The sequence below is a fragment of the Halichoerus grypus genome, chromosome 3, assembly GCF_964656455.1.
Source record: "Halichoerus grypus chromosome 3, mHalGry1.hap1.1, whole genome shotgun sequence".
Lineage (NCBI taxonomy): Eukaryota > Metazoa > Chordata > Mammalia > Carnivora > Phocidae > Halichoerus > Halichoerus grypus.
In genome coordinates, this window is record NC_135714.1 from 68,651,200 (window position 1) to 68,677,197 (window position 25,998).

The window sequence follows — 25,998 nt, forward strand, 5'->3', positions numbered from 1 at the left end:
TGTTGTATGGATAAAACTGGTGTCTAGCCAACCAAAGCCAACTTGTTATTTTCCAGGAGTGAAAGGGAACCCCTGCTTTTCCTTTCTTTGGCGAATCTGGGACTTCATCCCTGTAGGAGAAGGGGGGAAAGGGAAGTGAAGTTGAAATGTGTAACTTTTCTTTGCCTATAAATTTGGTAAAAAAATTAGATTTCAGGAGAAGGTTGAAATTACAGAATTAAAAAAAATCATTTTGGTAATCTTTCATGTTCATTATGCATGCTAGGCCTCCACAATTAACAAAAGTTACATGCTACATTCCCCTGGGAATGAATTTTTTGGACATCAGAACAAAAACCCACTTGGCAAATAGCTATAACCATTCTACTTCAATTTGCTATGGAAAATGAGTTCAAAGTGAGTCAGGCCACCTCTGCTCTGCAACAAGAAGGGTCCTAGTTAAGTACCGTATGGCAAAATTGAGAAAACAGTCACTCATGATTTTTGGTGTTCGATTGTTTAGGTGTGGAATTGTGGCTGAGCAAAGAACAAGTGAATATGTAACTACAATTTTAAAAAGCATTTTTACTGAGCCTAGATTAACCCCTAAAGGCAGCTGAAAAATATACCACATTAAAATCAAGATGTAACTTATAATACTTTCTGGTTTTAGTTACATTTTAAAACGAATTCCTTGTGATAATATTAATTACGTTGAACCCATTTAATATGAATGTTCTCAACACACTGTAGAGTTTCATTCGATTCAGTCCTCAAACCCACACTACAATTGTACATTCTTCTCTTATTATATTATGCTGTTCATATTTTTGAAGAACAATGAAATAAGTAGGCCTGATGATAATAAAAAGTTAAAGGATTTCATGCAGCAAACAAAAACAAGAATTAACAAAAAACTGGTTAATCTCTTTAAGTGCTGCCTTACAAAGTCAAATAATCACTGAAGGTGAGAAAATGGGGTGGGGGGAAGGGGTGGAGAAGAGGCTTCAGCTCAGGGCAACTGCTGTGTAAAGCTGAGAAACAGGGAGCCTTCTTTCTGTGCCTTGCTTTTATAACCTCTCTGTTTGCAGTCCCATCCTCTACTGTTTAATGTGTGGAACATTCCAGGGAGTATCCTTAGCTTCCCTGACATGAGTCTGCGCCTGGGGCTTGAAGGCTCTGAGGGACTCCTTTCAGAAACAGGGGAGGACAAATAGAGCAAGCTGGCTCTGCAGCCCTTGGCCCAGCTGATTGAGACGGACTTTTCACTGGGAGCAGGTGAGACCTTTGTACCACTGAGCCATGGGATGCCAGAGCATGCCGCCTCATGCAGCTTTGCAGGCAGTTCTAAAGAGGGTAGGATGCCATCTCAGAAAAGTGGGGGGTTACTGCTGCATCTCAAAAGAGAGAATACTAAATGCTTAGACTTCCTTCACCCCTTTGCATGTGGCTCAGTGGTGTTACATCCGGGACTTTGCTTCTAATATATTTATTCTCAAGCAAGAACAGCACATTAGTGGCTAGGGGTAGTTCTTATTTGTTTAGCAAAGAACCCTCTGGCCAAATGCATAGCAATAATAATAGTGGCGTACTTTTTGCTGCCGTTTTCTGTTTGCTTGATGGAATAAAGATTTTGATAATGTCTTAGAAAGAGCCACTAAATAAAATGAAATTATATCAAACTGTTTGGTGGAAACGCCAAGCAATTAGTGTATGGTATCATTAATGAGCTGTATTATTAATGTGAAATGCTAACGTAATTCAGAAAGAGTAAGTGATATGTAAAGGTCGTATTACCATGAGCACAGAGGGGGCAGGGATGGAGGGGAGGTGTAAAGAGAGAGAGAGAGAATAAGTAAATACATGTGTGAGGTTAAGGTGGAATGGACTGGAATTGCTGGTGATGTTTCCTAGGAGTCTGGGATATGCTGAATTAGAGCTGGTGCTGCTATTCGTCAAGGTTGTCAGGGAACAGATCCCGTGACTGCTTAAGGGATTGGAGATGGATTCCCGATACCAGTGTTGACCCATAAACGGTAACGAGAATCATTAGGCCTGTGTTTACAGACATGGGGACAGGCAGCAAAAGCCCCTGGAAACTTATTTCCAATGGACCAAGTTAAATTTTTATCTTAAATCTGAGCTTTGATTTGAAACAAAGGTATTAGCTGGTTTTTCTTGAGTTGGTAGTTCCTTTACCTTGCGACTTCCTGTTATTCCATTGTGAAGTTTCCAGAGAATTCTCTTTAGAATGCGTTCACATAGGAATCAGTCTATCTGCCTGCTTTCTAAGAGACCGAATTCAGTGCCGTGGTTGATTTTAATGAGAGGCAGGGAAGCACTCTTATTTTTTGACTGTTAAGAACTGTAGTGAACAATTCAGCTATAGGATGTTTGTTTGGCAGTTTTGGGAAAGTTATATACCTGGCGGCCCCAACTCCTATTAGAATGATACGTTTACCTCTGTGGTCTGAGTGTAGCACTCTGTTTATGGTAAATAGGTGGCCACTAACTAGGAGTTGACAGCTTATTTGAAAACATTTTTTTTCAAAACAGAACTCGTATGACATATTATAAAATTCTTCATTATTGTGTAACTTATTAATGAATTTTTCCCCATAGAGACCATCTGATATAATTTGGAGTCTCAGATATTTTAATCTTTATGTTTTTAGTCCAACACAAGTGCTTCTTTCTGCAGACTACAGTTTACCTTTTGTTAATAGATTTGTTTAACACTTTTCTGATATTCAAGCATGATTCACTTTTATTTTTTCATTTATGAGTGGTATTTATAAGAGTTGGTGCAAGACTTGGTATTCTGGGTTGATCAATTATCCTATTACCTTGCTTTATTCTCTTCAAAGTTTTGACTAAATTGGGCATGATATTAAAGGTTTTGTGCTTTCTCACATAAAACAATGCTTTCTTAGACTAATTTTAAGTTGATAATGTTCTCATAATTAATGACTTTTTAAATTATAATTGTTTATTTTTTAGTTCATTGACGGTTAGTATGGTACATTTCTTCCATTTAAAGCGAGCCTTTAGGAAAATAACAGTTTTGTTCTCTCATTTCTTCTATTTTTTTGTGTTTAACTATAAATATCAGATTCATAAATTATGACTACATGGAAACACATCTCTTCTGCTATTAATTGCCACTTACTGGTCTGTGACTTTTTTACTCGTTTAATATTAATAAGTCAGCCAGGCTCTATTTCAGTTCAGATGTTATCTTGAAATCACCAGGACTCCTGGAGTCTGTTCACACCCACATGGCTGTGTGGAAACCAGGCTGAAGAGAGCAGTGGTGCTGGGCAGGGGTCCTGAGAGGGATTCTGAGTGGGTTAGGTACTTACTGGGGTCTTGGAAGCAGTATTTTTCATCTGCACTTTGGCTATGACTCTACACTTGCTTCTTAGTTCAAGGAAGACACTGCCCAGGGTGCCTTGTCAACCAGTAGACCAAGGACTTTGTCTTGTGATGGCAGCCTTCAACACCTCTGGGTGTCTGTAATGCCATTTCAGAAGAATGAATTTTAAGTTCCCTTAGAAGTTTCAGCTACTTCACTGCCTGAATTCTAGTGCATTTGAGATTATGTTGAGCAGGTGACAGCTCCGCATCAACAGCCCTTTCCTCTTGCAAATTCAGTGTCTTGCTTGAAAGGAAAGAAAAGAGAGAGGCAAACCAAGAAACACTCTTAACTATAGAGAACAAACTGATGGTTCCCGGAGGGGAGGTGGGTGGGGGATGGGTAAAATAGGTGATGGGGAATAAGGAGGGCCCTTGTGATGAGCACCGAGTATTGAATGGAAGTGTTGAATCACTACGTTGTAGACCTGAAACTTATATAACACTGTATGTTAACTATGCTGGAATGAAAATAGAAACGTAAGGGGAAAAAGTAAATGATAGCAACATAATTTTTTACTTCCTGATATCTTCCATATTGATCTAAGTCTTTCACAAATGAAACAAAATAATAGAAAACAGCCTTTTTCCCCAAGTTTTTCTGAGTATAATAAGATAAAATTTCATGAGAAGCCTCAAGATAAGGAGAGACCTAAGCCAAAAATAGACACTCCCACCTGACAAAAGCCATTTTGTCTTTCCGGAAGATGAGACCTGTAAACGGCAGGGTATCACAGTCTCTTTCCCTGCTTTGTTTCTGGGTTTCAGTGAAGAGGGAAAGGAGCTGGCAGGGATGGAGGGGTTGATAGGAAGTGTTAAAAAAGAGAAGTAGCCCGAATCAAGTAGTAGTTGAGTACAGAAAAAGTTTATTGTTATTAATCTAGAATTATTAGATATGAGGTCAAATTGACTTCTATTAGAAGGTGGATTTTTAATAGTGTGTCTGAATTTAGTGCCCCGTGACATGATAGGTGTTACAAGCATTTCTGATGCTCAGATACAGGTATGATAGTGACTCAGTGCTCGGGTTTCTCTCCTTAGCTGTCACTGATGAGTGTCAGCATTATTTCTCTTGGATAGGGAAAGACAATTTTAATCCTTTAACAGTACTGCTTATTTTATATATGTTTGCATCTCATTTTGGTTTGGTAGCTTCCAAACCCTGGGGAATACATGAAGTAGTTAAACTACTGTTATACTTGCTGTGAGATTTTGATCTTTTATTTTAAATAGCAGAGTGAATTCTTTCTTTTAGTGAATGCATTTTCCACCATTAGTCACACTTAGTGGTTACAAAGTTCTGTTTTCTTTTATACAAATGCCAGCATTTTTGTAACTTCTTGGCTAATGGAAGGTGCATGTTGAAAGTTTCTGAGAGCCATGAAGAGGAAGAGACCACAGGTGTTTATTTACTGAGGGTAAACAAGAGAGTCATTGATATGGTATCATCATCCTTTGTCTGCAGGAATCTAGGAGGGCTTTTGGTTGCATGTGCCTTGCTGGCTTAGCAGTTGTAAAACAAGAACAGCTTGTGAGTATCACCAGTGACAGGGCCATCAGGCAGCAGAAATAGGACCATCACAACCACTGTTGATTTGTGCATGGGAATCCTTGGTATGGTGGGAATGTTTATTTGTTTACTTTTCATAACCTAAAGTAAAGAACTCCTTCCTTGAAGAAGTCTATCTTCCCTCCTGCTTTTGAGAAGATCATAATCTTTTGCATGATTTGTTGATCACCTTTTGACCATAAGTGTATGTCATGTCATATTGGACAGGTTTCAAGTTCAACAACATATAAATAAAAATGGCCATGCCACAATGTGAAGGCAAGCATACTTAAGCTCCGGGGTGTATTCAGTTGTAATAATAAAAAAGCATAGCCTTAGGTGCTCCATGGTTCATCACATTTTCCTGTGAGTTTTGTAGACTCCTAGCTATAGACATTAGCACACATGTTTTGGTCACAAGTGGAAAGCTTTTAGGGAGATATTACCCAGTGTCTTCGGTGAAAGTTTATCCTTTCTGGGAAAAGTTTTACCTACAAAATAAAGAGTGATGAGTATGAGATTTATGGATGGACAAAGAAGGAATGAAGTCATTTTCTAAAGTTCAGAAGTGGACAAGGAAGGAAGGAAGGAAGTCATCTCAGGCGGAGGTAAACCCATGTGCGAAGAGACAATGCTGTGATGAGAATATTAGGAGACATTTGATAAGTGTCCAGGAGTTTAGGATGAATTTGGACTCTGCTGATGAAGAAGAAGGAAAGGAGTGAAGAAATACGAAAGGGTTAAAAGGACTAAACTTGGTGACTAATGAATGGAAGGAGGTTAGAGAGAAGGAGGTTGGAAAGACCCTACCCAGCTGAGCTTATTAGTCACAGATGTTAGTAACCACCTCTCATTCTGCCCCATCCATTTCTGAATAGCCCGATCAGGGTATTAAATCATGTACTTTTGTGAAGCCTAAAAATACAGTTTCATGCCTCAGCTCTGTCAGTCATAACAGCAACTTTGGGGAAATAACTTCTGTGGGTATTAAATTCTGGAAAAGAACATTTACTTCTCAGAGATTTTATAAAGACTAATTGGAGGAGAGAAGTCACTTTGAGATAACTATATACATGCAAAATGCATTGTTGCCTACTACTATTCATTGTCAACATTAAAAATGTGTATTTGCCAAAGCAGTTCCACTATGCCAAATTAAGAAATGCGACACTGTGTCCCCAGTTTCTTAGTTATACTGTTGGAGCAGTCTCTGGACACATCGTAGCTTTGCCATACGCTTGGGTCTCCCCAGGCATTCCAATCCCTTTTCCATCTTTTTAATTTCTAATCTAAACAAGAAGTAGTTATGGTTGAGTTCCTTTTTCTCTTAAGCTGGTTAATGAAAAGTGTGCCGTCCTCTTATCCAAGTAAAATAAATGCATAAGCCATGAGGCAGGCTAATAGTTTATTTTCTTTCCTTTGGTGACAGGAACAAGGAGATTTTTGTGAGGAAACAAAATACTTGTTTGCAAAGAATCAGTGTTAATGTGTCAAAGTTGACTGACATTTTGAATCTCATCCAGACACCTACTACAGCAGAGCTAAGGACATGGTAAAATCCTGGCCATCTTGAATACCTGGCTTGGCTTTCTAGACTGGATTTCCATGTCGCGTGGACCCTAGTGATCTGGGCCAGGTCTCACTCAAGTTTTGCAGACACAACCTTGCTCCTTTAACCCCACACTCGACAGAAAGCAGTCAAACAGGTTGTGTTGTTATTTTCTCTATGAGATGCTTACTTGGGTATTCTGAGTTTTTCAGTTTTACTAATGGGAAAAGGAAGAACAGAGTGACTCTGTGTCATGTTTCTGGGCTGAGCCTCATGCTGAAGTGTTAAGGGAGCGAGAGTTCACTTCCCCAAGAGGGGAAATCCATGAGCCTGATGCACTGTCCTGGCCATAAGAGAATGAAGAGAGCGAGGAGAGTCTTTCTCCTCTACAGCCCAGAGAAAAATTAGAATCTTTGGAAATAGGGCCCTGGAATCTACATTCTAACAAATTTCTCACATGAGTCTGTGTACACGAATGTTTTAAAATATTTACTAAAACGTTTACCCCTGACTGTGGCCCTTTTATGAAAAAAAATGCAACCATGTATAACTAAATAGGCACTTACCTGCATTCTAAGAAAATGAAAGAGATCTCTAAGAGGTCACATGGCTTTTACATGGGAGAGAAACACCTGGAAGTTTAGAAAGGCTTTATCACTCTTCCACTTCTTCTTTTCCTCCTGCCTATGGTGATGACTCAAGGTCAAATGTGTGAAACCATGAAAAGTTAAGGTGCATTCTCAAGGGGTCCAGTTGAAGAGAGCTCCCACTGAGCTTGCACCCTTGATTGGGCCCGGGATTGGCCCTTCCCTCACATTAACTGCTATGACCATCTCCCATGATCACCTCTTAAAGGAGAGTCCCATTAAACAACAGAGTACAAACCAAAGTAAGACAACGAAACCTATGGCTTACATATTATTGTTGAAGAAGAAATGTGGATAGAGATTGATCTAGGTCTGTGCTATTTAGTCTGGTGGCCACAGCTACTAAGGATTTGCCATGGTGCTGGTACAACTGAGGAACTGAGTTTTTAATTTGTTTCTGATTTTATTTAACTAACTTATAGCTAAGTTTCAAAACATCTTTTTGTAATCATTAAAAATAATTTAACTATTTTTTAGAATAACTAGGTTTCTGGAAATCTGCTTTTGAGCTGTAAGTTTTAAACTTAATTCCCAATGCCAATCAAGTATTTCTGATACAAATTTAACCTCCAAGTTGAGATGTGCTGTAAGCATAAAATCTGCACTGGATTTTTAAGACTTATTAAAAAGAATGTAAAACATCTCACTAATTTTTAATATTGTTTACATGCTGAAATGATACATTTTTGGATACATTGGGTTTAAATACATTATTAAAATTGTCACCTGTTTCTTTTTACTTTTTCAATGTAGATAGTAGAAAATTTTATACATGGCTTTCATTATATTTCTGTGGGACAGCACTGATTCAGATGTTTATGACAGTCCCATATTTCCATAGTATTGGGTACTGAGAAGTCTAGTGTTCCATGGTATTCATTTTAATGCCATGGCTCCAATGGAGAATACACATATATTAGGTGATGACAATAAATTTTATGTCCTTAGGAAATAGTTTGACTACCCTATGACTAAGAATACAGATTAATAACCAGGGCACCTGGGTGGCTCAGTCAGTTAAGCAGCTCTTTCCGCTCAGGTCATGATCCCACATGGAGTGTGGGCTCCCCCCATGGAGTCTGCTTGAGGATTCTCTCTCTGCCCCTTCCCTGATACATGCTTTCTCTCTGTGTAAAATAAATAAATAAATCTAAAAAAAATACAGATTAATAACAAAATGGGAGTTAATGCCAACCTAATAGGTATCAACTCATTGAAACAATTAGAAATATTTAGAGTGAGGATGAAATAAGTGTTTACCGAAATCTTTTTCTTATTCCAGATTTCCTTCCCACAACTTTTAAAGAAACTTATCTTAGTCAAGATTAGCTAAGAAAGGGCACCTGGGTGGCTCAGTTGGTTAAGCGACTGCCTTCGGCTCAGGTCATGATCCTGGAGTCCCGGGATCGAGTCCCACATCGGGCTCCCTGCTCAGCAGGGGGTCTGCTTCTCCCTCTGCCCTCTTCCCTCTTGTGCTGTCTCTCATTCTCTCTCTCTCAAATAAATAAATAAAATCTTAAAAAAAAAAAAAAAAAGATTAGCTAAGAAAAATACACTGTTTCAATTATATCACATGATGCATATAAATCAAGCAATAAGTATTTATGAATCATCAGTTAAGAAATGGAATGCTCATGGCCTCAGAAAGGAATATAGGAGCCCATAGGACTTCATCCTTGCCCATGTGGAACTTAGAAATCTGGTATAGTAGGTAAGAAACATTTAAATTTTAGATTTTAGAAATTTAGAAATTTTAAAAATTTAAAATTTAAAAAAAAATTTTTTTTAAATTGGAGATACAGAGGTACCTGGGTGGCTTAGTCAGTTAAGCATCTGACTCTTGATTTCGACTCAGGTCATGATCTCAGGGTCCTGAGATCGAGCCCCACATCAGGCTCTGCACTTAGTGGGGAGTCTGCTTAAAATTCTCTCTCTCTGTCTCCCTTTGCCCCTATACCCATTTGCACTCTCTCTCTCTAAAATAAATAAATAAATCTTTAAAAAAAAAAAATAAAAATTGGAGATATAAAAGGACATATGTAATAAGGTACTAAATTGTAGATTCTAATTGTTTGGAAATTTAGGGGAAAACCAAACAAATGTGAACTGAGGTTTTGTAAAGTGCAATCTGTACAGTGAAGATGGGTCTTGGACTTGGATGGTTGGATTTGCATGGCTCTGGGGGAGGGAGCTCCTAGAGATTTGCACATTGACACACTGAGCTTTCTTTTGGGCCATTGATCACTTACCTATAACTGCTTACTTGCCTTTTAACTCACTGGGATATGAACTCCTTGAGGACACTGATTCTGTTTATTTCACCTTCTCTATCCCAAAGCCTCTGGTGGCTGGCACATGGTAGGTATTTAGTTATATTTATGAATATCATCAATATCTGAATAATAAATGAAAGCATTCTCATTGGAAGAAAGAGAATAACCCAAGAAACGGTGGTGGGTATGAGCATTAAGAGATGTGGGTTGCAGAAGACTTTTATGGTTCTACTTGTCTAAAAAAATGGAAGTTGTTCCTAACTTATTCCAAGGAGAAGATCTTCACACATTAAGAGAAAGGACTTGATAAACTGTAATGTACTATTAAATCCCAGACTTCACTGTTATTCACCTAGGGACAGGTTCTTATTCATCTTTGCAGTTGTCACACTGCATAGAAATGGATATTCAATAAATAGTTGTTCAATAAATGAATCAAAGAATGAATTGGAGGTCCCCAGTCTTGCCACTCTTTATATTTCTATTTTCCACCTGCCTGAAAGTGCAGGTAGCCCTCTCATTAGAAAAGTGTCTAGACTCTGGTTAAGCTTTGAGGAGAAGCTTGGCATTTTTGCTTATGAGCAGGGAGCCTGATGTGGGGCTCGATGTGGGGCTCAATCCTAGGACCCTGGGATCATGACCTGAGCCGAAGGCAGACACTTAACGACTGAGCCACCCAGGTGCCCCGAATTGATTCAGATTTTTGAAGTTTCCAGATGTATGGCCTTAGGATTGAGTTTTGCCCTGTACAGAAAGCATACCTCAATTCATACACACCTTTGCATTGCTCATGTGGTTCCTCTTATGCAAAGCAATGGGGAAAACATAAAATATCTTTCCTGAAATCCTGATTCAAATATACTCAAAGAAAATAATTTGGGGCGGCAACAAGAGCAAGGTTACTATTAAAGAAAATAATGCATTAAAAATGCTAACTTTAAAAAAAGAGATAACATCTTAAGAGAGATATTTGCAGAATTGAGTGGTTTATTTTGAAGGTTGCAGGAGTGATCTATTCTGAAATTATAGCTTTCAAAGATTATTTCTCTATGATGTACACTTTTTATATCTTACAATTGTATTTGCCAATTTTACCTCAATAAAGCTGGTTGGGGCGGGGGGGGGGGGGGGTGGTGGTGGTGGAGAGTGTTTCTCTTCCTGACTCGTAAGCATTTGACCTAAGGCTAAAAGGCTTAGAAATGTTTTGTCCCCACCAGCCAAAAGAGAAGCACAATGCAGATCCTACAGATAAAACTCCAACATCCTGTCTCCAACCTCTGAGCATTCATCTTTCGTAATACTCCTTCCTTCCATTCTCGCTGCAGTCACCCTTCCCCAGGCCCTGGCCATCCGATGTCTGGGTTATTGCTGTTTTGTACAACAAAGTAATTTATCTGCCTTTAGCTTTTGGTGCAATTAAATTAATCTTTCATATTGGTGCCTGTTCTGTAAACTACTGCTTTCTTCCTATCTTTCTTCTCCCCACGGAGTCTACACTGGCCACTTCTCACTGGGACTTTCCGGTCATAATTAATCTAGTCAACCTCATTTCTCTGTGTGTTCTTCCCCACAGACTAGTCTTTCCACTGTCCTCTTCCCATGTTCCAATAGTCAGTCCTCCTTTCTCTGGGCCTTTCCCTGCCTGGAATTCCCTCCCCTCTCCTTGTGTGAGTCTGGTCAGCCCTGGGTCCATTCCCTGTCTTCCATGAAACCTTCCTCCAGTCTGTCCCTGCAATGAGTGATCACCGCATTGTCTGAAGTTTTAGAGAATTCTAGCTATATGATTGATCTTATCATTTATCAGATTCTACTTCCTAGTATTAGCTTTCATCTGTATGTTTTAATTGGATATTGCTTAATTGAATTAAAAAAATGAAGCAAAAGAAAAAAGGGATGTTTAGATTATAAAAAGACATGTGCACACATTTAAAAACATATACAATGTGTTGCAGAAAGAGGACACATTTATCAATATATTAAATATAGAAACATTTTCTAGTGCTGAAAGTTGAACCAGTACCTGAAGAACACTTTCTCTTTGAGACGCTCTTTCTTTATCCAGGTATTTGGAAATGCTCATCTGCTCTAACTTGGCAGCATGTTTTTCTTAAAGCATAATAAAAACCTGCTTCGAGATTTGCAATTTTATCGCTCCTGAGTTTCCTTTGCTTTTTCAGGATGCTTTTCCTGGTTTGAATTTACTAAAGGATAATTTTACTTTGAACCCTGAGGCTTTTCATGTAATTTTTAATTATATGTATATTTATATTTATGATACATAATAAATACATTTAAAATTATATATATTTATAAATTAAATAGGATACATTAAAAAATGCTACTTTTGTATTATGGACTGTAGTAATTATGCCTTTTACTGGGAAAGCTCTGCTTCTAATAAATACCATGTTCTAACAGCACAAACAGAATGGTGACAAGATGTGCCTCCATATTTATGGCCCTTGATCTTTACTATCCAGAAATATTTCTCAAAGATCAAACCACAGCACACTTGGCTCTTGGCACTAGAAAACTTGGGCTTTGATGGTGATCAAGTATTGCATGTGATGGGGCGGCTCTTAAAAGGGACTCTTCAACGTGATGGGGATATACACTGCTCTTTTGTTTCAGAGAACAGACTTTGCCAAGATTAAAAAAAAAATGACACTTTATAAGAGTATTTTCCTCCTTTGGATTTTTGACTGGATACTTATCATTATGAGAAAGTGCCATGGAATGTCTCATTTCATTCTGTGGGAGCTGGCCCTAAGACCCTGAAGAAAATGTCTGCCACGCATATCAATAAACAAAAACACAAAACATTTCACACCTTCACACAATTCAGAATGTTTTTTCTCCTTTACTATCCCTCCCACCTCATTTCTTTTCTCCTCTCTCTCTCTTTCTTTCCCCCCAGCCTCTTCTCCCCATCTCCTTCAAGGTTCTCTGCATGCTTCTCAGGCTCCTTTTCTTCCCTCTGCTCACCTGAACCTGCTTTTCCTCATGTATCCATTTCTTTCTCTATCTCTTCCAAGACAGGATATCCTCACTGTATCTTTCTTCTCTCCTCTGAGTCTGTATTCTCTCTACCAGTTCTTTCCTTTGCAACAAAATCCATGTTGTGGTCTCGTAAATTGCTGGCTGCCTAGGATCATGTATTGTGTAAGCTTGTCTTGTTTGTCCTTTCTACTAGTAGTCTGTTTCTTCCGGATGAGTTCTTAGAGTGTGGTAATTTAAATAAAACAGTCGAACAGCCACCCACAAAACACAATGAATCCTTTTTTAAAGATGAAAATTGCTTCAGGATAAATGTTGGCCATTCCCATAATTTAAAAGGCTATTTTATAAAATATTTAAAAATAACTACAAAAATTATGTTTACCACAGCTAAGGCAGAGAATAAGACCTCTGATTAAAAAAAGTATCTGTCTTGTGTGGATCTTTGTGTAATTAGAATTTAATAAAATTGAAAAATTATATCTATTCTGCATGTAATTGTATGTTTCTTTTATCATCCAGGAAAGACTTCAAGCTGATGTAATAAAACATGGCATGCTGAAGGCATTGGAGTTAGACATTGTATTAGTTTTTTAAAGCTGCTGTAACAAAGTACCACAAACTAGGTAGTTTCAAAACACAGACTGTATTTTCTCATAGTTCTGGAGGCTAGAAGTCAAGGGTCATGCTCCCTCTGAAACCTGTAGGGAAATCCTCCTTTGCATCTTCCTGCTTCTGGCAGTTTGCTGGCGGTCTTTGGCCTTGCTTGGTTTGTGGCTACAACACTCCAATCTCTGTCTTCATTGTCGCCTGCGTTCTTGCTGCAAGTCTCTGAATTTATGGCCATCTGCTCATGAGGACACCCGTCATACTGGGTTAGGGGCTGCCCTACTCCAGGGTGACCTCATTTTACCTAATTATATCTGCAATAACTGTATTTGCAAGGAAGGTCATATTCTGAGGCAGTGGGGGTTAGGACTTCAAAGTATCTTTTTTTTTGTGGGGAATGCAATTTCACCCAGAATTGGAAGTCTGGGTTCTGGTCTCATTTCTTCACCCATTAACCATGTGACCTTGGGCAAATTACTTAACCTCACTGGGCCTCAATTATAACATATAAATAATTATAGGTCCTACCTCATAGTGCTATAAGGATTAAATGAGCTAATGCTTAGTGCTGGCCTCGGCAGCACATATACTAAAATTGGAATGATACAGAGAAGATTAAGATAGCCCCTGCACAAGGATGACACACAAATTCATGAAGTATTCCATATTTTTTTTTAAAAGAGAGATAATGCTTAGCAAAATGCCTGGCACATAGTAAGTACAAGTACATATTAGCCATTCTCCTAGTTATTATTATTTAGGTTGCTATTTTTATTGCTGGAGACACCACAGCTTAGTACCTGGTTGATTGTAGTTGCTCATTAAATGTTTAATTTCAGTCACTAAGGGCCATTATAATTTGTGTACTGTGGATGTTGAAAATGCTGTCAGAGAATACTCAACTCTAGAGTGGTTGAGGTTACTATATTTTACGAAAGGTTTGCCACCTGGATGCTAAGGAATTATTTAATTTACCATGTCTTTTGGAATTGTTTGGAAATGTAGGAGATTCCTAGGATAATTTAGTGCTATAGGTCATGACTAATGAATTGAATTGAAGTTCAAGGTGCCTGAGTCCCGATCAGATTTCTCTGTAACTTGTCATAATTTTTTGAAAAAGTAAAAGACTATTTATTTCACATATAACTAATACAAAGCTAAGAATATGAGATATTGTATGATAATGATGATTTTTTGATCCAGAAGAAAGAGGGGCTGAGAGAGGTAAAATTATTTCCCATTGTCACAAAGAGGTTCAAGTGAATTAGAGGCTAATTAAAATAGTACTCTGTCATCCAGTAATTTCACTACTGGGTATCTACCCAAAAAACAAAAACACTAATTTGAAAAGATATATGCACCCCTGTTTATTGCAACATTGTTTATAATAACCAACAAATGGATGCAACCAAAGTGTCCATCCATAGATGAATGCATAAAGAAGATGTGGTGTGTGTGTATAAGTATATAACATATAATATGTGTGTGTGTGTGTATATATATATATACACACACACACACACATATATATATATATATATATATATATATATATATATATAACGGAATATTACTCATTCATAAAAAAAGAATAAGATCTTGCCATTTGGGACAACATGGATGGACCTAGAGGATATAATGCTAAATGAAATAAGTTAGTCCGAGAAAGACAAATACCATATAATTTTACTCATATGTGGAATTTAAGAAACAAAAGAAAATGAACAAAGAGAAAAAGAGACAAACAAAAAATCAGACTCTTAAATACAGAGAACAAACTGGTGGTTGTCAGAGGGGAGGTGGGCAGGGGGTTGGGGTGAAATAGATAAAGGGGATTAAGAGTACACTTACTCTGATGAGCACAGAGTAATATATAGAAATGTTCAATCATTATGTTGTACACCTGAAATTAATATAACACTGTATGTTAATTATAAGTCAATTAAAAAGGGTGGGGGGAATCAGTACTCTGTCAATTGTTCATACTCTAGAGGACAGAGTACTGAAAAAGGATTTGAGTGTGTTTTCCAGGTTAGGTTAGTGGACTGTCTCATCCAGGGGTTGGCCACGGGTTACATTTCCTGCCCCTTCGATTAATTTGGATTTGTTTGTGCTCTGTGGATCTTCGGCGCTTCTCTCACTCCTTTCATTTGTCACCTCCTGCTCTACACACAGAAGGATAGCAGTAATGGCTATTGACCTTCACTTATTCATAGGAATATCTCAGTCAAGAGGTGATTCCAAAGGGAATTTGCCATCTAACTCCAAAAGAGGGTTGGGAAAGAAATTTATTAGGTTCTGTTAGTTCAGAAGTGGCTACCAAACCTCCAATGGACACTTCAAGTGAAGAGGAAATAAGCGCGGGAATGATAGGCCTCTATCTAGAGGAAGCATAAATCTTTTCCCTGTTGCCACCATGTCAGCCACATGGGGATTCTTCCTCCAGTGTTTCATTTTGGCCCCTGCGAACACTCATATGCCCTTACTGGTCAGCTAACTATCATTTTTAACCCACTTACAAAAGCAGTGCTAAATAATTACGGCACACCACGTTTAAGGAGAAACATTTTCTTTTGTTCGATTTTTCAGTTCTCCTGTCCAGCTGCCTAAATATTCTCAGTTTAGAATTACTTCCTTTTTCTTTGTAAAGGTTTCCTGTGTGTGTGTGTTTTTTTTTTTAATTACTTGACTGCATGTGTGTAGTTGGTCTCTTAGTCATGAGTCTTTGTTTGAAGACAGAAAACCAATTTGAAAGAGTTTTAACACAGAGAGGAATTTATCATCTCATATAAGCAAATCGTGGGAAGGGTTGGTGCAGAGTTAACATTAAGGCTGACTAGATCCAGGGGTTGACTGCGGTCAGGATTCTTTACATTTGTCTTTTTCCTGTCAGCATGATGGCTCTTTACTCTGAGACTGCATTCTCCCCCAGCGAGGGAACCTTCTGTGGGAAGACCTTGTTCACATTGCTACAGCCTGACAAAGAGAAGAATTCTCCTAGCACAGGATTTGTCAGTTTCGACAGGCTCTGATTAGCTCAGCTCAATAGAATGGTACATTCTAGCTGGCCGGGTGGGACTCGGGTATACCCAACTAACAACCAGAGCCACGTGACCAGAGGAGAAGTTCTTGAAAGAACAGGTGATATTTGGGTATTAAAATAATAAATGCCCAATATATCTGATATTGTGAAATGTTTCCTTACCTACTGCTTTGTTTTTTTTTTTTTCCGTGATTTTCCCCTCCATTATGATGGTCTCTACTCTTCAGATTGCCTGGTTCTGGTTTGTTTATAATTTTGGTGTTTGTGTGAGAGGTTTGAACTAATGTCCTCATTTCACTCGTTCTACTTGAGAGTCGTCATGACAGGGGTCCTAATGTGTGTATGTTGCCTTTACCTGCAATCTGTTTTCCTATAAAAGATCTTCATTCCTATTTCTGTCTGGGGAAATTAGTTCCTCATCAGGGTTTTGAAAGTCTTTGTGGAATGGTCCATTCTTATATAATTCCTGCAACTTTTATTCTGTGATAGTGCAAATTCCTTTCTTTTGACATAATACTGCACACATAGTGTATGCCTTTTCTAGTGTTAAGTCCTTGCCACATTGCTCACCTTTTCCATATTCAGTAACTAATCATATCCCCAGCTGCTCTGTTATAGGTAATCTATTTATTTCTTAATGCGTTTAAGAATGAGCTATTTGGATTGCCTTCTGCAGCAATACATTAACTATCATGTATAATTTTATCTATTGCTTTGCTTCTGCAAAGTGTCAGTCACAAGTGAGTCTTAGAGCTATTACATAAATAGATTTATATTGTCTAAAATTCCCATGTCAGTAACACTTTATTAAGTATTTATGATAGTCTGAAAATGCAAGATAAATTATGGAGTTAGATGGGTAACAAAGGTATTATAGTATTCTTTCCATATTCATAGAGGCTAATTTATAGAGGGCCATTCCAATAGACTGTTCTGCAGATATTTATTCAAATTACTAAACACTCTCCTCTTTTCTAAGTTTCTTCACATCATCTCTCTCTCTATTGAGAGAAGCAGCCTCCTTCAGGTGCTTTGACCGTTTACTCCTCTCTCAAATGTCTCATCATCTCCTTTCCCACAGGAGGATTTGTCCATGACACAAAACTATCTGCAGGCAGCTACGGGAGAAATTGCCATTTGCAGATGGGAGTAAGAAGAAAAGGGAGATAGCACAAATCAACAGCACTGGGAAGGAAAAGACATTAACACTACAGATATAAAAGGGATTTAAAGTTCATAGGAGAATAGTATGACAATACAGAAGCAATAACTTGAAATTTTAGATGAAATAGATAATTTTCTAACAAAACATAGATTATTAACCTAGCCTAGAAAAAATAGAAATCATGAATAAATCAGTAGCCATGAAAGAAATAAAATTAATGGTAAATGTCTTGCCCCTCTTCCACACCAATCTCCAAATAACAGCAAGCCCTGATATTTATAGGCATTATTTTAAAAACCCATAAAAACAGAAGATGCCTCTTTTAGGCAGACTGGGTCAGAGGCTCAAAATAGGAAATCTAACCAAACCACTTTATGCAGCTAGTGTAACTTTGATGTTAAAAATGGATATAAGGATAAGAATAAGTATAGTATATTCTCGTGTATGAATATAAAAGCAAAACACTTGATGTAATATTGACAAAAATTTTCAGCAGTGTCTAAAAAACTACACGATAGCCAAGAGATCATCATCCAAAAATGCAAGGATGGTTCAATGTTCAGACATCTATAAAATTTGGAAGAAAATTTCATAGGGTTTTCTCAATAGAGAAAAAATATTTGGTGTAGTTCAATATTCGATTGTGATATAAACTCTTAGTAAACTAGGAATAGAGAATATTTTCTACTATTTTGAAAAGATGTATCTATGAAAAACCTAAAAATGTTATTGTTCTTTAGAAAAATTTATAAACATTCCTATTCAAGTCAGCAGCAGGGTAAGAATTCCTGTGATTATCCCCATTATTTAGCATTGTACTGGATGTCCTAGCCAACTTTAAAAGGCAAGAAAAATAAGACTGCAAGCACTTAAAAGGAAAAGAAAAAAATTTACAAATAATAAAACTAAGTAGAAAATCCAAGAGAGGCATCAGATATATCATTAGAACAATTTAGACATGAGTTTGGCATGTTCACTAGATTCAAGGTTAATATACATGAAATAGTAGCATTCCTGGAAATCAGCAATTAACCAACTAGAAAATGTCAGAGGAAGAAAATACACGCCATTTACCATAGGCAGAATAGTGCCCACCCATCCAATTGACTGTTCACCCTGAAACCTGTGAATATGTTAGTTTAGTTGGCAAAGGGGAATTCAGTTTGCAGATGGAAGTAGCTTTAAAATAAAGGGATTATCTTGGATTATCCAGAAGGTTCCTGTGTCATCACAAGTGTCCTTCAAATATGAAAGAAGGAGGGAGAAGAGTCAGTATCGGAGTGATGTGACAGGAGAGCGACTCTACCTGCCATTGCTGGCTTTCAAGATGGAAAGGGACCATGAGCCAAGGAATGTAGGCAGCCTTTAGAAACTAGAAAAGATAAGGAAGTAGATTCTTCCCTACAGCTGCTCAGTGTGGAGGAAGATAATTAGCTTTTATTCTTCTGCTAAGGTTCCTGAATAAAGCTCCCTGCTCTCTTTTCCTTTCAGTTTCCCACACTCAAGGGCCTGGAAGGCTCAGCCTTTCTAGTCATCTCCCTCCTTGGGCTCCTGGGGCTCTGAGAAACTAGGCTTATGTATGGGGCTCACTGAGCCCACAGGGGAAGCAGACACATAGGGATTTCTTCTCAGATTCCAGCCTCTTGCAGACCCAGTAACCCTTTGAATCAGGACTGAGGCAGAGAGAAAATTGTTAACAGTGGAGAGGAAGGAAGCCCTAATGAAACTTGTCTAAATTTCTCGTCCAGTGACCTACTGACCACAAACTTACACTGGCTCAGCTGGCCCACTGTGTTGTCTACTCATTAATAAAATATATGGAATTATTTTAAATTTGTGATTAAAGTGATAACTCCTGTAATTTAAATTTTTGATTTAAAGTAATACAACCTCTCTTGGTTTGGGTGTTCCCAGAGCAGACCCTGAAACAAGGATTTGAATGAAAATCACTTTTGGGGAAGTGATCCAAAAAAGCATGTTGAAGAAGTGAAGCCAGACAGCAGAAAAAAAAGTTGATGAAGGGTGCTTATGAAGAAGGTGCTGGCTTTGGGCAGCTGGGTCCCAGTCCATCTGGGGAGCCTCTGAGAGGGTTAATTCTTCAGAATTAACTCATGTAGAAAGCTCCAGTCTAAGGCTTTATCACTCAGAACTTTCAGTCTGCCCTGCATGGGTGAGCCAAGCATGCTTTTATGATCCAAGAACTCCTCCAAGCAGAGGCACACTATTTTTTTATTCTCTTGAATTTAATTTTGTTTTCTGAATGGTAAATCTTCTACATAGTTTAAAGTCAAAACTATGCAAAGAGTAAATAAGTAAACTAAGATATATACCTTTTTTCTTTCTTTTTTTTTTAGAGAGAGAGAGGGACATGGGAGGGGCAGAGGGAGAGGAAGAAAGAGAAAATCCCAAGCAGGCTCCATGCCCAGCATGGAGACCAACATGGGGCTTGATTTTGTGACCCCAAGATCATGACCTGAGCTGAAATCAAGAGTTAGATGCTCAACTGACTGAGCCACCCAGGGCCTCTAAGATAGGTATATATATATATATTTTTATGTTATGTTAATCACCATACATTACATCATTAGTTTTTGATGTAGTGTTCCATGATCATTGTTTGCATATAACAGCCAGTGCTCCATGCAGTACATGCCCTCTTTAATACCTATCACCAGGCTAACCCATCCCCCACCCCCCTCCCCTCTAGAACCCTCAGTTTGTTTCTCGGAGTCCATAGTCTCTCATGGTTTGTCTCCCCCTCCAATTTCCCCCCCTTCATTTTCCCTTCCTGCTATCTTCTTCTTTTTTTTTTTTTTAACATATAATGTATTATATTTTTCAGATAGGTATATTCTTATTCTTCCTTTTTTTTACACAAAATTCTTGGTATATATATATTGTTTTATATTTTGTTTTTTTCACTTGACAGTGTTGACTGTAAATCACTTTATTAACAGTTCTCAGAACTTTTCCTTGTTTTGTTTGTTTTTATAACTTCATATGATTTCATTGTGTTGAAGTATCAGAATTTTTTTCAATAGCATTTAGGCTATTTCTATATTTTATATTACCAAAGTATCATTTAAAATTATTACTTTTATTACAAAATTATTATTACTTTTTCTAAGTATACCATGAGCATACATTGTTTTATAATTTTAGAGGTGAATCTTTAAGGTAAAATTCAAGAAGTAGTATTGCTTGGTTAAAGGGTAGATGCATATAGTCTTTTTAGATATTACCATAAGGCTATACAATATTGCACTCCCATATTAATATGTAACAATACCTTTTCTACTCAGCCTTGCCAACAGAGTATGCTGTCAAATGTTAACATTTTTTTTACCTAGTAGGTGTAGTTATGCTTTAAATTTCCCTTACTTTGAGAATTCCATCTTTTTTTACTTTTGTGGGCCAGGAAATTTATATACCTTTATGGGGGTTCACTTTTTTCTTGTACATCTTTTTTCTATTGGGATTTTGTTTTTTCTTATTTCTCAATTTCTAAGAGCTTTTACATATTAAAGTGACAAATTGAAGATTTGTTTTTTGTGATACACATTGCAAATATTTGTCTTTTGACTTTGCTTTTTAAAAAGTCATGAGAAGGTTTTTTCCTTTAATTTTATATTAATTAATTTATCAAATTTTATTTGATTTGGTTTAAATCATAATTAGAAAGGCTTTCCATGTATCTATGTTTTCTTCTAGTACTTGTATGTTTTTTTGTCTGTTTGTTTTTGTTTTTGTTTATTTTAATGTTTAGACACCTAATTCATTTGGAGTTTATTGTGGTATATGGTGTGAGGTAGGATTCACTTTTGTGTTTTTCCAGATGGCTACCTAATTTCCCCCACCTCAGTTTTTGAAAAGCCCATCCTTTTCCCCAGTGATTTGAGATGACACTTTTATCATGTAACAAGTTCCCATGGTGCTTGCGTCCATTTCTGAATTTTCTCTTTTATTCTGCTAGTCTGTCCATGCGTGGACCAGTACCTCACTGTTTTAAACATAGACAAGTCTTCATAGTATATGTAAACCTGTATATTTAGCATGTTTAGTTAATCCACCACCACATAACTATATTTAACTCAATAAAACATAATTTCCTTCACCTATCCCTTATTTTTGGACAACTGGTATATCTTCCTTCCAACTTTAACAGCAAATGTTATTATCATGTTATCTCTGCCTATATAGCACTTCCAAATATTATATAACAGTGGACTTTTTAATGATTCCTTATGTCGATTGCCAAAATGCTTTCCAAAACAGAATATCTGAAGCACAGCTTTCACAAAATTAAAAACTTTTTTATTAAAATTTTTTTTAAAGTTGTTACTTTAGTAGCCAAAGGGTAACTAATTTATACTTCTTAGATCATTAAAAAAGTTAGACATTTTCTCGTATGTTCATTCACTAATTCTCATTTCTTCTTTGTGACTTGCTTTACATATTGCCTTTTATTTCATTGGTTTCTTGTTGATTTATATGAACTTGCATATAAAGATATTAATCCTTCATCAATCATGCTTACTGCAAAGCTTACCCAGTTTATTAAATTTTTAATATTATTTGTATTTTGTCAGGCTAATATTTTAAACTTCAGGTTGAAAAACTGTGACTCTTGCTTTTATTATTTCAGTAGTCATTTCTAAAATAACTTCTCATTTAAGGGTGGATATATATTTATATTTTTTAATGGATACATAATACTTATAGAAAATGTAAAAACAACTCTAACTTGCAAGTGATTTCCATCCTTGGACTAATGTAAATTTGAAGCAGTAAATTTGGAGGCAGAACAATATTACAGACACAAACTCTGACAGCTTTAAGAAGTGACATCTGATGAAAGGACAAGAGACTTTCTAAAAATATCACACATAAATCCTCAAAATTATAGCAATTTAAGGCCATTGAAGGTATAGCAAATAGACCTAGCAAAGTGTCCACTTAGCAAAGTACCCTAAGCTGATGTTCATAAAGTGATTGCAGAGTTATGAAAATATTAAATGATGTTCAGGTTATCAAGGAGAAGACAAATATATAAGATATTATTAGAAACATTTCTAATTCAAATAATTTTTAAAAAATGCTTAGAAGTGTAAAATCCTTAGCCAACTAGGAAAATTGGCTGAGAAGAATGACTTTGTTCCCAGGGTACCAGTTAGATGGCATTTTATAAAAATTATTGTCACCTGTTTTATATGGCTTCCTAGATTTTAAGCTCCTTGGGAATAAGGATCATGATTTACACCTCAGTTCCCTTCTAGGGCCATGTATTAAGAAGGACTGAATGCCAGATGAGCACCAGTGTTTTATATACTTATTTTTTAACCCACTTACTATCCCACTTTCCCAGGGGGGGGAAACAAAAGCTTGGAGAGGTTACACTCTTTACCCAAGGTAGATTTCGAGCCCAGGACTATCTGGCCCTCCCCACATGGCTAATTCTTTTCTCATGACACCTGGCACAGTGACATACCTAGACTTCGTTTACTGTTTGCTAAGTAAATCAGAAAGTTAATTATTTTAATTATTAATTATTGTTAATGAGAGGTTGGAAGTAGGTGACATAGTTTATAATTTTGTTGGAGAAACAAGACATACACATGAAATGAGATCTCAATCAAATCATAATTTAAAGTTCATTATTTTAGTTGCCTTTTTCAGAGCCACCAAGTCAGCCTGGAAGGCTTTCCAAAATAGCAATTAGATCCTTCTAGAATCTGTATTCGCTTTTGGAAGAATACAGTTCTCATCAGTTGACACCAGGATCAAAGCAATATGTAGTCACAGGTTGGATGGTCCTTCACCCTTCCCTGCACTGAATTCTTCGCTGGGACTGGCAATCTCTTAGTCTTGTTGATTATAAAAGTGAAATGAAAGAATGTTCTTTGTCTTCAAAGCCCTCCCTGTCTATGGTTTGTTGTCGAAAATTCTTCTACATCATTTTCCACATTCCATCTTGCAAAAATGTTTTTGTGGAGATGATGGCTTTTGCAAGTCACTTTTATACCTTTTCTATCTAATTGCTGCCTAATTGTTGCCACCACCCCCCCCCATTTTTAACAACTTTGGTGAGATATGGCATCGTATTTTATGAGGATTTAAAAACATGCTTACTTTAGTAAGATGAAGCTATTTGCTCACTCTTCCTTTGTACTTGATGAATTATTGCTTCAAAAACATATTTGGCTTTCTTTCTCACCATAAACCAGCCAAGCAAGACAGATAGTGTATTAAAAAAGAGGTTTAATTTCCACATTCAGTATAAGAAAACATACAAGATTTACGCAGTTTTGTGATGCAAAAGGTGAAAAGGTTGTCAGGGACTTTTCAAATGATTCATAAATCTGAGTGTCCAGACGACAGAGGAGGGATGTGGATAAGTCAGTAGAGGCACTGATGAATTTCTCAGATTACAATACCATTTTCTCAGAGAATACAGCAAATGTCAAAACTGGTTACATTATCTATGTTGATTTCATTTGACATAGGAAGCTCCTTAATTAAGAGGGTGAGCATAGGTAGTGTTCCCTCTGAGAAAACCAATTCTGTTTCCCAGTTTTCAATAATGCCTAATGTAGTAACAAGGACACAGTGGGTCCTCAATCAATAACAAATATTTGCAAATGCAGGCTGATAAGGGGGAAGAAAATTTTCTAACTATTTCTCCACATTCTGTCTTCTAATTTATTCTAAAAAACCTCTTGTGTTTTCTCTTCCCTATTTTCCCCATTTTATTTTTTAATTTAAATTCAATTAATTAACGTACAGCGTTATTAGTTTCAGAGGTAGATTTCAGTGATTCATCTCTCATATAATACCCAGTGCTCCTTACCTCTAAGGGACTGAACTCATTTAGGTCTCCTTTATCCATGCATTGCCTAATTCTACCAGTGTTGATTTAGAGGATAATCAGTTGAACATGAAAAATGCTTGGTGCAGGAAATCTTGAAGATGCAGACATGAATTAGCATTAATTGGACTTGGATGGGCAAATATGGGGAAGAGGAAATATTAGGCAAAGTTAATGATTTGCCCAATGAAGTTGGTGAGAATGTGTGGTGTACTTAGGAAACACTCAGGTAGATGATGATTACTCAAGTAGAGAGTGTGTTAGAGGAGTGGGGAAAAGATTAGAGGAGCATTTGAGGGTGGAAACATTGGCTAAGAAAAACTATGCCAAATTATAGTTTAAATATTATTAGGTTATAACATGCCTACTTAAATGGTTTTCTTTCCAAGCCCTTTAACAATGACTTTAATATGTTGATTCTCAAAATAACATTGTTTCACTCCTAAGTAAAAATGCTGTTATTCTATTTTCTCAGCTGATGTTCTGCTCATCTATCCCACTCCTCAGTACTAACTTTTGGGGGCCTCTAATATTAAGACAAGACATTGAAAGTTACATGAGAGTGGGTGTCAGGCCAATGGAGGGCAAGGTGCTGTCAGATGGTCTTAAGAACAACTTGAAATGGTAGTATGTATGTGTATGTATGTATGTACATATCTATCTATCTATCTATCTATCTCTCTATCTAATCTGTCTATCCAATGTTCTCTACCCTTTTTACTCCCTCCGTCCTGAAATACCCACACTCATGTACTATCACCCTCTAGTTTACATCCTCCTATCCACATCCCCAAGGAAACACAAGCAGCCTCCCAACTGGAAACCTTGCAACAGCACCTCACATTCTTGTCATGCATCATCCTGACATCATCCTCACATCGTATGCTCTTCTTAGTGATATTTCGAATCTTTGGGTCACTCCTTTTCCTCTTTTAGCATATTTACCTACTGTTGATCTTAATATGTTATCTATTCAGTTAATAAAACTAGTTGATATTCTTTTTAACTAATTTTTACCTGTTTAAAATGCTCTTAGGAGTATTTTTTTTTTCATGAATTCATGATTTTTCATGAATCTCATGAGAAACCCCACAGAAACTGTCTCACTCTGACCCATTTAAGAGGCTGAGAGAATTATCACTTATTAGGGACAATCAAGGACACTAACCAAAGTTAATGGCAAGCCGTTGTTAGGAAGAAATGGTTTGTATCAGGATGTCAGTGGAAAAGCTAAAGCTATCAAGTTATTTAGCTCTCCTTTCTTAAATCATTGAAATGTTTGGTGCCTTTATTGTAGAATTTTCTGAGAAGTTTAAGGAAAATAGGAAATGATATATATCTTAGTGTATAAGAGTGCTGGTTTTCAATTCAGTTTGTGTTTGGATTCTAGAAAAATATGCTTTGTGTGAATTGTTCTGACAAGTATTCGATTAAAACTTCATAAAATGAATAGAAAAATGCTAGGCACCTCTTTTATTAGTACCTGAAAATAGGCTAAGCCTGGAAAAGAAAAATAAGGTTCTCAATTGACCTTTGATTTATTCAAGACTGTTGTGAAGATGGATATCCTTTAAATGGCACATTAATAAAATAAGCCCCATAAATTTAGTCCAGCTCAATCACACAGCTCAGAGTATTGTTTTGTTTTTGTTTTTTGATTTAGGTGGTAAACTCAACTGATGAAACATCCGAAGACAAATACCTAACTTGCTACAAATCACTGTTCTCACAACACACTCTCCATAATATTGTATAGGTGTCGGTGTGGTTGTTAGTAATAGTAGTAGTAGCCGCAGAACAGCGAAGGTCATGGTGATGAGAGATACAGGCAACGTGTTGTTACTGCTACTTACACTGCTCTTTCTACATTACCTTTCTATTTTTGCACATTCTTGTTTGGTCTGGTGC

At 37.0% G+C, this 25,998-nt stretch overlaps 1 protein-coding gene and 1 non-coding gene across 6 annotated transcripts in view; both read left to right on the forward strand.

Moving 5' to 3' along the window:
- Window positions 1-25,998, forward strand: part of ARHGAP24 (Rho GTPase activating protein 24) — a 750,039-nt gene that overhangs the window by 255,881 nt on the left and 468,160 nt on the right. The gene's annotated exons all lie outside the window — the stretch shown is intronic.
- On the forward strand, window positions 13,583-13,689 carry LOC118518376 (U6 spliceosomal RNA). Its single transcript, XR_004908596.1, has one exon. It is a non-coding gene; the product is annotated as a U6 spliceosomal RNA (small nuclear RNA).